The sequence below is a fragment of the Brassica napus genome, unplaced genomic scaffold (assembly GCF_020379485.1).
Source record: "Brassica napus cultivar Da-Ae unplaced genomic scaffold, Da-Ae ScsIHWf_2357;HRSCAF=3043, whole genome shotgun sequence".
NCBI classification, from domain to species: domain Eukaryota; kingdom Viridiplantae; phylum Streptophyta; class Magnoliopsida; order Brassicales; family Brassicaceae; genus Brassica; species Brassica napus.
In genome coordinates, this window is record NW_026015716.1 from 18,126 (window position 1) to 33,062 (window position 14,937).

The 14,937-nt window shown below is 39.5% G+C and overlaps 2 pseudogenes; both read left to right on the forward strand.

The window, feature by feature from the left end:
* The first annotated feature begins 1,068 nt into the window (after positions 1-1,068).
* LOC106421041 lies at positions 1,069-11,007 on the forward strand (annotated as a pseudogene).
* Positions 11,008-12,615: 1,608 nt separating this feature from the next.
* LOC125600661 lies at positions 12,616-14,239 on the forward strand (annotated as a pseudogene).
* The last annotated feature ends 698 nt before the right edge of the window (positions 14,240-14,937 follow it).

The window sequence follows — 14,937 nt, forward strand, 5'->3', positions numbered from 1 at the left end:
ACAAAAAGAGTGCTTCGCTACCTCGTCTCGCTGTTACTATCTCTCATGGGATTCTCTTAAAACGCCACAATCCTCTGTCCTTACATGCCTATTCCGATGCGGATTGGCTGGCGACACTGATGATTTTGTCTCCACCAATGCCTATGTTATCTACTTGGGCAGCCATCCTATCTCGTGGTCATCAAAGAAACAAAAGGGAGTTGCTAGATCATCTACAGAAGCGGAATACAGATCAGTCGCAAACACTGCGTCCGAAGTCAGATGGGTATGTTCATTACTTTCTGATCTTGGAATCCAATACCTGCCAAGCCTGTCATCTACTGCGACAACATTGGAGCAACATATCTCTGCGCCAATCCAGTTTTTCACTCGAGGATGAAACATGTTGCTTTGGATTACCACTTCATACGGGAACAGATAGAGTCTGGCCAGCTTCGGGTAACACATGTTTCTACAAAGGAACAACTGGCTGATGCCCTGACAAAACCCCTGCCAAGAACACCTTTCCTGGATGCAACTAACAAGCTTGGAGTTGTCAAGGCCCCTCCAGCTTGCGGGAGCGTATACATGAATATGTAAATAAGGGACTTAAGTGTAATTAACTTCCTAAGTACCCTAGTATATACTTTGATGTATATATACTCCTATCTCGTTAATAATAATAGACAAGCTTCTAAACCTATATAATCATGCTAAAAGGCCATAAACAACCACTTTCACACGGTGCCAATAAATTATTTCTTTCTCTGGAATTCAAATTTTTTTTATTCAACTCTTTAGTTTCTTCATCGTATGCCACAATCACAAATCAAAGTATATGCCAATATTTGAATAAAGAAAAAAGTATATACCAAAATAAACAAACACACAAAAATCCTATAAAAAGGGAGTGTCGCTTTTTTTACAAGTTTGAGGTTTGTTTTCAGTTGTAGCCTACTAGCCTTCCATTCCATGACAGAACCAGAGTTGACCAGATACTAGTTGCTCTGTAATAACTCGACTCTCTTCTTATACTCAGGCCCAAACAAAGAAAGTTTCGACTCTGGTCTGATATCAGGATTACAAAAAATGGAGGAAACGGTAGAATCATCTGTTACAGAAGGAGAAAGCACGATTGAAAAAAGAGACAGAGAAGCTATGAGAGAATTTGAGGAGGGACTCGATCAACCCATGAAAGAAGCTAATATGCTCAAGAACATGAACAAAGAAAAGGTAACTACTGAGTCTGTTTACTCAGTTTAAGTTTCATATAGAGAGTTTAGGTTTTTAGTTTTGTGTTTTCATCAGGGCCTATCAATGTTGATGCTACTAAGACTATCATTCCAAAGTCTAGGATAGTTTACGGCGATCTAGGGACTTCTCCATTGTATGTGTTCTACAATACATTTCCTGATGGGATTAATGATAGTGAAGATGTGATTGGAGCTCTTTCTTTAATCATTTACTCTCTCTCTGCTTATACCTCTCATCAAGTATGTGTTCATTGTCTGCAAAGCTAATGATAATGGTCAAGGTAAGCTACAAAACAAAAACAAGGTTGATCGATGTTTTCAAACCAAACCGGTTTAGTGTATACTGATGAATGTTTGTGCGCAGGTGGGACTTTAGCTATATTCTCATTGCTTTGTAGGCATGCTAACGTCAATCTCATCCCGAATCAACAACGCAGCGATGAGAATCTCACGACTTATAGTCGAACTTTAGTCGCTGAAGGATCTTTTGCTGCTAAAACAAAGAAGTGGTTGGAGAGTAGACATTCAAAGAGAGAGCCCTTCTGGTCATTGTTCTTCTAGGGACGTGTATGATGATAGGTGATGGTATCTTAACCCCAGCCATCTCTGGTAACTAAGCTCCTCCTCCTTTTCTACTTCTTTAACTTGGCAAGTTTTGTCAAACTTTCAGCCAATCTTCAAAAAATCACTAGGCGATAATTAAACGTTTTATAGGGTCATGCACATTTAGGCGCCAACTACAATTTTTTTCCGCTTATGACCGATTTGCCGCCTAGTAGACGTTTAACCCAATTTTAAGAACACTGTCCAGCTTACAAAACCTTCCTTTTCACAGTTCTTTCAGCTACTGGTGGGATCAAAGTCAACAATCCAAAAATGAGCACCGGTAACATGTTAAATTCAAGTTTCCAGTCGATTTAGCTTTTGCTCACTTGCTATGATCCTTTTGTTTTGCAGACATCGTTGTGTTTGTGTCTATCGTTATTTTAATTGGACTGTTCAGTATGCAACACTATGGTACAGACAAGGTTGGATGGCTCTTTGCGCCAATTGTCCTTATTTGGTTCCTCTTCATTGGAGCCACTGGTATATACAACATCTGCAAACACGACACTCGCGTCTGATGCAGTGTGTGTAGTCCTATGGGTTACACTAGATACGATCTTTCGAGAAGCTTATGAAGCCGTTTTTGATACGATTTCTTATGGTTCTTCTTGTGATCTGTATCGCCATTCTATCTATCGTTTTGATACGATTTCTTATGGTCTCTTCTTTTGTTTGGCTCGCAGTAGCTTTTATGTATCCTCCTTTGATGGAGTTAAACTTTTCTAAGATAAATGCAAGTATGGTTTGACCAAAAAAAAAAATATATATATATGTGTACTTCAGAAGACGAGGACAAGATGGTTGGATTTCTCTCGGTGGCATTCTTCTCAGCATAACAGGTAAAGCTAGCTTCAGATAATTTTTTTTTTTTTACAGCTATCTCTAAAATGTTTCTATTACCCATAACGAAAGTTAGAAACTACTTATAAAATGTTTATTGTTAAAATTGTAGGCACAGAGGCACTATACGCAGACATTTCTTATTTCCCTTTACAAGCGATACAGCTAGCTTTTACACTTTTTGTATTCCCTTGTCTACTTCTAGCATACTGCGGACAAGCTGCGTATCTTGTGAACCACAAGGAACACTACAAAGACGCCTTCTATGCATCTATCCCGGGTTTGTCCTAGACCTTTTCCAAAAGCTTTACAAGTCTTGAAGTCATACATAGTGTGCTTTTTCAGAACACTGAAACTCTGTTTTGCTTTGGCCCCATAGAAAGCGTATATGGCCGATGTTAATAGTGGCGACCGGAGCTGCAATCGTTGGGAGCCAAGCTACCATATCAGGGACTTATTCACTGATCAAACAGGCTGTGTCTCATGGGTGTTTCCCTCGAGTTAAAATTGTTCACACTTCAAAGAAGTTCCTTTCTCAGATATATTGCCCTGATATTAACTGGATACTCATGATTGGTTGCATCGCCGTCACTGCGAGTTTCAAGAACCAAATAGATATCGGCAATGCATATGGTAAGTATTAAGTTAGATGATTTACCAACCTATAATTAATTGGTAGCAAGTGACCTAATCCATATCTTTTATATATTATTTAAGATCTCTTGCAACTTCCTACGTGGAGTTGTGCCTCTAATACGCCATTTCGATCGATATTATGGCTCTTTGACCATTTATCTCATAATATTTGATCAAATTTAGTGGACCAACTTTAGGCATGATGACTTATGGATCGGATTAGAAAGTATGGATTGAGCTCTGATACCCTATTAAATTAGATTAACTTCAAACCTAAAACTATTTATTAAGTACATTGTCTCATCTCTTTATATATTATTTAGCATCCTTTCTAACTTCTGAGATTTTGGATTTTGTCTCTAATATGTCTCTCTCTAGATAATGTATCTTTAATCCTTAATCTTGAAATGTTTGGGCAAAGATCGATGAGTCTAGTTTAGCTTGGTCAATTATAGTTCGATTAGACTGAGCGTTAATACTATATTAAATTAGATGAGTTTACAACCGAAAACCAACTGGTATAAATGGATTGGTACATATCTCTTACATGTTAGCTAAATCCTTCTAACTTCTAATGTAGGACTTTTGTTCCTAACTTAATAGTAAGATGTACATGAATAGAGGTCGGTATTTTGGTTAGATTTTGAGCATTTGTTTGACCCTTTTGGTATCTTGGTGAATATTAGGGACTGCGGTTATGGTCGTGATGATTGTGACCACATTACTGATGGTGCTGACCATGCTTCTCGTGTGGAGGTGGCACTGGATCCTTGTCCTTATATTCGCCGTTCTCTCGCTAGTAGTAGAACTGTCTTATTTCTCGGCTGTGCTCCTAAAGGTCAATGAAGGAGGATGGGTTCCGCTCATCATAGCAGCATTCTCTCTTCTGGTAATGTTTGTTTGGAATTACGTAACAGTCAAGAAATATGAGTTTGAAGTGTATAGCAAAGTTTCCATGAGTTGGATCCTCGGTCTCGGTCCCAGCCTTGGGCTTGTACGTGTCCCTGGGATCGGGTTAGTCCACACGGAACTAGCGAGTGGTGTCCCTCACATCTTCTCTCATTTCATCACAAACCTCCCCGCGATCCACTCTGTCGTAGTCTTTGTATGCGTCAAGAACCTCCCCGTCTATACTGTTTCTGAAGAAGAGAGGTTTATGGTGAAGAGAATCGGACCAAAGACATTCCGAATGTTCCGCTGCGTAGCCAGGTACTGTCCTTTCTTTCTTCTTCTCAGTTTTTAGACAAAGAGGTTTAAGACCGTTGAAAATACTAATATAAATGTAATAGGTATGGTTACAAAGATCTACATAGGAAAGACGACAACTTCGAAAACCAACTGTTCGATAACCTCTTCTCTCTTTTCATCCAAACTGAAACAATGATGGAGTCATATTCACTATAGCAACACGCGTATTACGTCAACCATACACACGTGTCCAGAAGAATGAAACTGATATGTAACAACAACAATCTACGACAACAACATAACAACATGGTTTGTGTTCTCATCGATGTCGACACGATAATCCACCTGATTCAATCCGCATAGTCAATGAAGTTTCAGTGAGAACTACATAGTGGAGGAAGAGGAGGAGGAGGAGGAGGTGAGGATGAGTTGGAGTTTTTTAAAGACTTGTAAAGACAGGGGTTGTCCATATCATGGGAAACACCGTGGTGAAGGCAGAAAAGATCATTGCTTCCAAAAAGATAGCCCATTGACTATTTTATCGGCTTACTTTGCTAAGATGTGTAGGGCGATGTGCTATCTGTTGGGGAAAGTCACACGGCGCAGCGGAAATACTAATGGTCGTGTTCCCCTGACCTTGTGTGAACCTGTGAAGAAAATACTTCGACGATGGCAGGATGAATTGCAGAAAAACGTAAATGAGACACACAATTTTTACGTGGAAAACCTCCTCGATGTGAGAAGGAAAAACCACGGGACCGTAGTCCACTCAAAAATCCACTATATAAATGTATGAGTACAACCACGTCCTCCCTGTTCAACAGCCTGAACAGAACAGAGACCTAGCTACAAAGAGCTATCTCCAACACAAACAACAACAACAAGAGAGCAACACAAAGCTTCAAAACCGGCAGCAACCAAACGACCTCAGCTCACAAGGATTCCGGCATCCAGAAACTAATCAACCGTACAAATCCAAGATAAACAAGTCGAAAATACCTCTGCCAAATTTCAGCTCAAGAAGAGAAGATCTCACCGTTGGATTTACCAAACACCCAAGACTGCTCTGCTGAAGAACTATGGCGACCAGCTTCAAGAAAACCCAGACAACAGAAGATCCAACCGTTGAAATCCAAATCCCTTCGGTGAACCTCTAACCCACTGACTGAAGAAGCTTCCCACAAAATATCAGCCCGATCAGGATCCGTTTGACCCTCCAAATCCAGTCTTGAAATCACCTTACGAGTTTTCTCCTCTTCTCTCTCTTTTTCTCCTTTCTCTCTTTTGTCTCTCTCTCTAAACTCTATTATTGTGAGTCTACAGTGCAAAGGGTCATGAGAATTATTATTATGTTCATGCCCACTTGGTTCTCTCCATCTAGGAGGGACCCAACAAACTCCCCCTCCGACTAGATGGAAGAAACAGCCATTCCGGCTATCTCTCGGCATACCTCAAGCTTCCCCCTCGGTAATGACTTCGTCATCATATCAGCTCCATTATCATCCGTATGAACTTTCTCAAGTTCCACTTCCTTAGAAGCAACCACATCACGTATCCAATGATACCTCCTCTGAATGTGTTTTGACTTCGAATGAAATGTAGAATTCTTCCCGAGACAAATAGCGCTTTGACTATCACAAAGCAACACATACTTTTCTTGCTTGAAACCGATCTCTTCACAGAAGTTCTTCATCCACAACAGCTCTTTACAAGCTTCAACTGCAGCAATGAACTCTGCCTCAGTGGTAGATAGTGCAACACACTTTTGCAACCTTGACTGCCATGCCACAGCTCCACCCGCAAATGTTACCAAGTAACCCGAAGTAGATTTGCTAGAATCAGCATCTCCCGACATGTCAGAATCAGTGTAACTGACAAGCAATGACTTCTTACCTCCAAATGTAATCTTCAAATTAGAAGTCCCTCTGAGATATCTCAAAATCCACTTCACAGCATTCCAATGTTCTCTTCCCGGATTGGAGAGAAACCTGCTGACAACTCCAACGGCGTAGGCTAAATCCGGTCTTGTACAGACCATGGCATACATCAAACTACCCACTGCAGAAGCATACGGAACCTTCGCCATATCTTCCTTCTCCGCATATGTCTTCGGACTTTGTTGACTGCTCAGTCTTAAGTGTGGAGCAAGAGGAGTACTCAACACTTTAGACTTGTCCATGTGAAACCGCTTAAGTACTTTTTCAATGTACTTCTCCTGAGATAAGTGAATCAGCTTCTCACCTCTATCCCGAATAATTCTCATACCAAGAATCTGTTTCGCTGGACCCATATCTTTCATGGCAAAGGACTCACTGAGCTGCTCTTTCAACTCCTTAATTCTGTCCATGTTCCTGCCCACAATCAACATATCATCGACATACAGCAACAAGATGATAAAATCATCCTCACCGAACACCTTCACAAATACACAATGGTCTGAATCAGTCTCTGCATAACCATGCTCCCCCATAACAGACTTGAACTTCATGTACCACTGCCTTGGTGCTTGCTTCAATCCATAAAGGCTTTTCTTCAAGCGGCAAACCAAATTTTCTTTGCCCTTTTGCACATAGCCTTCCGGTTGTTCCATGTAGATCTCTTCCTCCAAATTACCATGAAGGAAAGCAGTCTTCACGTCCATTTGCTCAACCTCTAGATCAAGGCTCGCTGCCAATCCAAGTACAACCCGAATGGATGACATCTTCACAACAGGAGAAAAGATTTCATCATAATCAATTCCCTTCTTTTGGCTGTAGCCTTTCACAACCAATCTAGCCTTGTGTCGAGGTGGCAAATTATCATCCTCATGCTTAATTCTGTACACCCACTTATTAAGCAGAGCCTTCTTGCCCTTAGGCAATTCCACCAACTCAAAAGTATGGTTCTCCTCAAAAGAATCCATCTCCTCATCCATGGCTCCAAACCACTTATCCTTGTGTTCATCCTCCAAAGCTTCATCATAGCTTTCAGGCTCTCCCCCATCAGTAAGTAATACATACTCACTAGGATCATACCTTGTCGACGGTTTAAGACCTCTCTCGGATCTTCTAACAATAGTAGGTTGGTTCTCAGCAGCTGGTGTCTCACCATGATCGTCACCATGATCACCACTACCATCTTCATGTGCGGGAGCATCTGCACTGGGTGTATTATCCTGAACCTCAACCTCAACCTCACCGTGAACCGATGTAGAAGGAGTAGCCTCTGTATCGATCAAACCCTCAAAAATCTGAGTTGGCTTTTTGGACTTGTCAATGTCCTTAATCGTTTGATCTTCCATAAACACAACATCTCTGCTCCTTACGAGCTTCCTCTCAACGGGATCATAAAATCTGTACCCGAACTCATCATGACCATAACCGATGAACACACACTGCCGCGACTTCATCTCAAGCTTCGATCTATCAACCTTGGGAATATGAACAAATGCCTTACACCCAAAGACCCTCAAGTGACTGTAAGAAACATCCTTACCAGTCCAAACCCTCTCTGGAACATCACCATCCAATGGAGCACTTGGTGACAAATTCAGCACATGAACCACCGTGTTCAAAGCTTCTGCCCAGAAAGTCATCGATAAGCCTGACTGTGAGATCAAACATCTCATCCTCTCGACAATCGTCCGATTCATCCTTTCAGCCAACCCATTCAACTGTGGAGTATGAGGTGGCGTGAACTGATGCCTTATTCCATGCTCTTTGCAATAAGCATCAAATGGTCCAAGATACTCTCCACCATTATCACTGCGGATACACTTCAGCTTCTTCCCCGTTTGTCTCTCAACCAATGCCACAAAGTGCTTGAAATATCCCAGCACCTGATCCTTCGTCCTCATAGGAAATACCCACGACTTCCTTGAATGATCATCAATAAAAGTCACATAATATGATGCGCCACCAAGAGATCTTGTCTTCATTGGACCACACACATCTGAGTGTACCAAATCCAGTACCTCGGGTTTCCTAGAAGGTGCGGAAGACTTGAAAGATACCCTGTGTTGTTTTCCCGCAAAGCAATGCGAACACTTCTGTAGGTGCAAACCAGAGATTCCTGGAATCACCTCATTCTTAGACAACAACCATTCCCTTCTCACTCATGTGACCGAGTCTCTTATGCCATAACTCCATGGCATTATCATTCTCCACCGCATTAACAACATCTTTGGAGACCTTAGCCTGCATCCAATAGAAAGATGAAGACTTCTCACCTCGAGCCACAATCAAAGAACCGCGAGAGAGCTTCCATTTACCACCACCGTGCAAACTGAAATAGCCCTCATCATCAAGTCTTCCCGTCGATATCAGATTCATCCTAATATCAGGAACATGCTTAACATCCTTAAGCACCAGCCTAGTACCAAGACTAGTCTCCAAGCAAACATCACCAATGCCAGCAACCTGAGCCATCGCATCATTCCCCATCTTCACAGAACCATAATTACCCGTAGTATAGGTAGAAAACAAATCCCGCTGTGATGTAGCATGAGTAGTAGCTCCACTGTCAATCACCCAACTGGTGTCCTGGCATGCGACATTAATGGCATCACCCTCAAGAAGAATGAGAAACTGATCTTCGGTGAGAGTCACCCGATCCACCTTTTCTTCTTGATTTCCTTGCTGCTTGTTTTTCAACTTCCAGCAATCCTTCTTCATGTGCCCTTTCTTATGACAGAAGTAGCACTCCATATTAGCAAATCTATTAGACTTGCTCCTGCTCCTGTTCTTGTCTCTCTTGGGATCTCTACTTGTACTTCTCCCCCTTGACTCAGTAACAAAGACATCTGAACGCGAACTGCTAGCATTCGACTGCCTTCTTGCTTCCTCATTAAGAACACTGTTCTTCACTGAATCCATCGAAATAACACCTTCCGACGCGGAGTTACAAAGAGACATCCTGAAAACCTCCCAAGAGTCCGGTAAAGTACCGAGAAGCCACAGACCGTGAATCTCATCATCAAAACTTGATGCCCATATCAGACAACTTGTTGAGCAATCCCTGAAACGCATTCAAGTGATCTGTCATCGGAGTCCCCTCCTGATACCTCAGCTCAATCAACTTCTTGATCATGTACATCTTGTTGTTTCCGGTCTTCCTAGCATATAACTGCTCCAGCTTCTTCCACAAAGAACGAGCATCCGTCTCAGTCTCAATATGATGCAACACATTATCATCTACCCACTGCCTTATCAACCCACACACTTGGCGATGCTGCAGCTTCCACTCTTCATCCGTCTTCTTCTCAGGTTTCTGCTCCTCGAAGACTGGAACATGGAATTCTTTAACAAAGAGCAAATCCTCCATCTTGCCCTTCCATAGATGATAGTTAGCACCATTCAAGCTTATCATCCTGCTCATATTTTCCATCTTTCACACAAGCAAATAACAACCCAAAGTTATCAAAACCAAAGCTCTAAAACCAGAAGCTCTGATACCACTCTGTTGGGGAAAGTCACACGGCGCAGCGGAAATACTAATGGTCGTGTTCCCCTGACCTTGTGTGAACCTGTGAAGAAAATACTTCGACGATGGCAAGATATAAATTGCGAAAACTAAATGAGACACACAATTTTACGTGGAAAACCTCCTCGATGTGAGAAGGAAAAACCACGGGACCGTAGTCCACTCAAAAATCCACTATATAAATGGTATGAGTACAACCACGTCCTCCCTGTTCAACAGCCTGAACAGAACAGAGAGTCTAGCTACAAAGAGCTATCTCCAACACAAACAACAACAACAAGAGAGCAACACAAAGCTTCAAAACCGGCAGCAACCAAACGACCTCAGCTCACAAGATTCCGGCTTCCAGAACTAATCCAACCGTACAAATCCAAGATAAACAAGTCGACAATACCTCTGCCAATTTCAGCTCAAGAAGAGAAGATCTCACCGTTGGATTTACCAAACACCCAAGACTGCTCTGCTGAAGAACTATGGCGACCAGCTTCAAGAAAACCCAGACAACAGAAGATCCAACCGTTGAAATCCAAATCCCTTCGGTGAACCTCTAACCCACTGACTGAAGAAGCTTCTCACAAAATATCAGCCCGATCAGGATCCGTTTGACCTTCCAAATCCAGTCTTGAAATCACCTTACGAGTTTTCTCTTCTCCTTCTCTCTTTTTCTCTTTCTCTCTTTTGTCTCTCTCTCTAAACTCTATTATTGTGAGTCTACAGTGCAAAAGGTCATGAGATTATTATTATGTCTCATGCCCACTTGGTTCTCTCTCATCTAGGAGGGACCCAACAGTATCTTACATGTTTCCTCAATGAAACCCTTTTGAACGTTGGACAAAGTCTATTATGTTTTAAGCTTTTTTTTTTTTTTTTTTGTAACCAACTGCTGATAAAAGGGTATAAAGGAGACCATCACACTTCACAAGACTTGAGACCATGGAAACTGTTTGTGTCATTGGTCACGTTGAGTTCTTTATAAAGATGAATCTTTTTCGTTTTATTAGAAGTCTTGACGCAGGTCCCAAGAACCAAGATAACAGATGGCTAGATTAGCATTGTGGACTATACTATATGACAATATAATATATACTTGAAATGATATTTTACAATAAAGGCCATCACGATGATCCAATCACTTAGATCAAGAGCCCGTCAAGGAACTATATTTGATTTTATCTTCTTTATTGGGCAATTTGGGATTTAATTCTTCTTTATTAGCCACCAAAGCTTGGAAACTCAATAAAACAATTTTAGAAGTACTACTTTGACCAGCGAACAATAGCAACGATTATACTACAAAATGCCATTTAATTCGAGGATTTCTTTTTTAGACGCCGTAGCAAATTATTGACCTAACATTCAAAGCTTACACGTAATTACTGTTTACTAATACTTCAATTAAGTTTTTTTTTCTCTCATTCACATCTACTTTTGCTTTTTCGGGATTTCTTGATGGAGATATCCGAACGACTAAGGGCAGGATTATCGGGGGAGGGGATAGTTTTTAGTGGGTTTTTAAGGGGGGACACAAAAGAAAAAAATGGATTGCAGAAAAGCCAGAATAAAAATAATAGCTGTTGGCTGGTTTTTTGCACTGTTCGCGCGGATCCCACTGACACGTGACGGCCCTCGATTGGTTGGTTTTTTTTTTATTCAGACAAAAAAAATTAAAAAACCCTTTGGTTTTCAGCGTTAATCATGATCTAACAAAATCTTGCTTGCCCTGAATGTAATTATATGCCCATGCTGGACTGACGATAGACTCACGTCCTCTTACCACTCTCCATTGATGAAGGCATAACAAATTCGATCCCAAATTGACAATTCTTGATAAGTATTAGAATCCAAAATGATGTCTACCATTAGTTTGGTAGTATCCTAGAAAAGAGAAGTTTGGTGATGTAAGCCCAATATTTGTATTATTAGCCAGTAAGCTATCAACTTCAGTCCCTGGTCAAATCATTGTTCGTATTATCAATTACTTGAATACTCGTTAACTTAATGAGATTAATAAACGGAATAATATATAACATGACGGCATCCCGACTAAGTGAAAATAACGTGACCAAGACAAATATCAAAGGACACGTGTTGGGAACATAATGGAAGAAATGTCCACTGATTATGTGCATCAATTTCAAGAATAAAATAAAAACCGTTTTGGTGACCAAAAACATTTGACAAAAAAAAAAAAAATCAACCCCTGATGTTGTTTTTGTTGTTGTCAATCCCATGTGTACTCGACTTTATGTATTTCTCTGATTAAACCGCATTAAATATCATAACTAAAAGTATTATTTGCCCATGTAATGTTGAAGACTCGCAAACAAAGGGAAGGACTTATTGAAGGTCTGAAGTTTCATGACTTAATGTATCTATATATTTTTATAAAAGAGAAGTAATATTCCAATGACCGTTTCTCATCCGCCAAATCAATCATCTCTCGGGATCATTTCAATGTTTTCTACACTTGTCTCATCATCTGATTAGTATAACAGCAAAATTTCACAATTTAAAATTCCTACAACGATTCATAAAAAAACTGACATAAATAAATGCATTACGTAATAAAATTATAAAACGACGTCCTTTATAAGAACCGACAAAATAAACAGAGAAGAAAAGTGAGAAACGCTTAAAACCTTTTCAAGAATACATGAACTCTTCCTCTTCCTCCTCCCTAGTTCCACTTCAAAGTTTCTTGATTTGGGATCTGCGATCGGACAAAAGGAAGTGAAGAAAATTTGGTCTTGTTTCTCGGCTTAGCTGCTTCATGTCTACTTCTTTACAAAACAGCTTTCCTCTTCCTCAAGAGCTCCATGTCACAATCTCACCTCTCCTCGTCCTTTGCTCGATCACCCTCTTCGTCTTCTTCTCACAAACAGTAAGCTGTTAATACTCATGCTGTCATGCATATGTCTCAATCTGTGCTCTGTCCGGAATGGTTTGATTTTTTTTGGAATCTTTAATCAGAAACGTGTTTCTTGTTTCTTTCAGAGATCAAAGTCAATCAGTTTTAGAGAAGTTCTGGAGAATGCGTCCACAGAAATCGAACAGTTATCGTAACTACGTTAATCAAGCGTGGGCAGAGCCGAACTCTCTGTTCGATTTGTTTCTTGAAAGCTTTCGTATCGGACAAGGAACACAGAAGCTACTTCAACACGTGGTTGTGTTTGCTTGGATCCCAAGGCTTTTGATCGGTGCTCACAACTTCACCCTATTGCTACTATTTAGAAACCTCAGGAACTGATTTCTCCGGCGAGAAACTGTTTGCTACTCCTGATTACCTCAAAATGATGTGGAGGAGAATCGAGCTTCTCACACAAGTGCTTGAAATGGGATTTAACTTCATCTTCACGGTACTCATCTTAATCACCCTTTACAATCTTTGTTCTTTAAAAATCTTTTGGATCAATCTATGAACAAGAAAATCTATTTGTAGATAACTTACGGTTACGGTTGTCTTAGAGGATGTGCGTTACATTTGCATTAGCATAGGACCCATATAAAAGTTAACATAAATTATCTATATTTTCAATTCCAAGTTTTAAGAAAATTAGTTACACATAATGTATTGTCTGAATTTAATACATAAGGCCCTACGCAATTAAAAAAAATATCACAGCTAATATTACATCTACCTAACTATGCATGGTAGTCCATTAATAATTGAAGAGTTCACAGTAAATAAATTAAACGCAAAATTATTGTCCAAGTGTGTGAATTTTAGAAAAATAAAGTACAACCATATGTGTGAATAGTAAATGCTACATTTGATATAAGAATTCAATTAAACAAAACGATGTTAACTTTGAAAATCTCCTATATATATTTAGGATGCAAGATATAATGTGGCTTAGAGATCCATTTCCTCGGCTATATCCAGATGGGGATTTTCAGATGGCGTGTGATCGATTCTTTGGTGATCCTTATGACTCAGACAATTGGGTAAACGGAGGCTTCACTTACGTGAAATCAAACCACAGAAGCATTGAGTTCTACAAGTTTTGGTACAAATCTCGTCTAGATTATCCAGAGTTACATGACCAAGATGTGTTCAACAAGATCAAACACGAGGCATAGTCTCAGAGATTGGGATCCAGATGAGATTCTTTGACACGGTTTACTTTGGTGGGTTTTGTCAGACGAGCAGAGACATAAACTTGGTGTGTACGATGCATGCTAATTGTTGTATTGGATTAGAGAAGAAGCTTCATGATCTTAATCTCGTTCTTGATGACTGGCGAAAATATTTGTCTTTTAATCTGAACAAGTTATGAATACGACTTGAGTGTTCCTACGAAGTGTTTTGTGAATTGAAAGACTTGAATTCAGTTTGAGGGGCAACTTGTTGTTTAATTTGTGTAAAGCATAAAGCTTTCAAAATGAATAATTGTTTTAAAGAATAATCTTATCTTTATTTTCATCTTTGTAAAAGCTATATTAGTCAAGAATCAAAGAAAGGTCAAGAACCGATCACGTGGACTAGAGTTGATTTACAGTAAAGTTTATAACTCGATGTAATTTGCAGTAAAAACTATGTGGTAGAAACTGTAGATTTATGTAGTGAAATCGCAGTAAAAATAATATGAATTACAAATATTTTATAATTATGACTGGTAACGTTTTGATGTATAAGTTGCAGTTATATATCAATAATAATAACATTTAACAATAATAGCTTAACATGTTAACAAAAAAAATAGCAATAATAATTAATTATTATAATTGATTAAATTTAAAATATATTAAACTAAATAATTAAATTTAACTAAATTAAGGAAATACAGTAATATAATTATGTAAATTTTCTACCACAATGTACATATATATTTACATATAATTTAATGTATGTAAAAACCTTTAGTTACCAAATAGATTTAGCAATTAAATTATAGAAATAATATTAGATAGTTTAAATATAACTAGTAACTATAAACATCTATATAAAAGAAATTTCACGTGAGAACTTGAATTA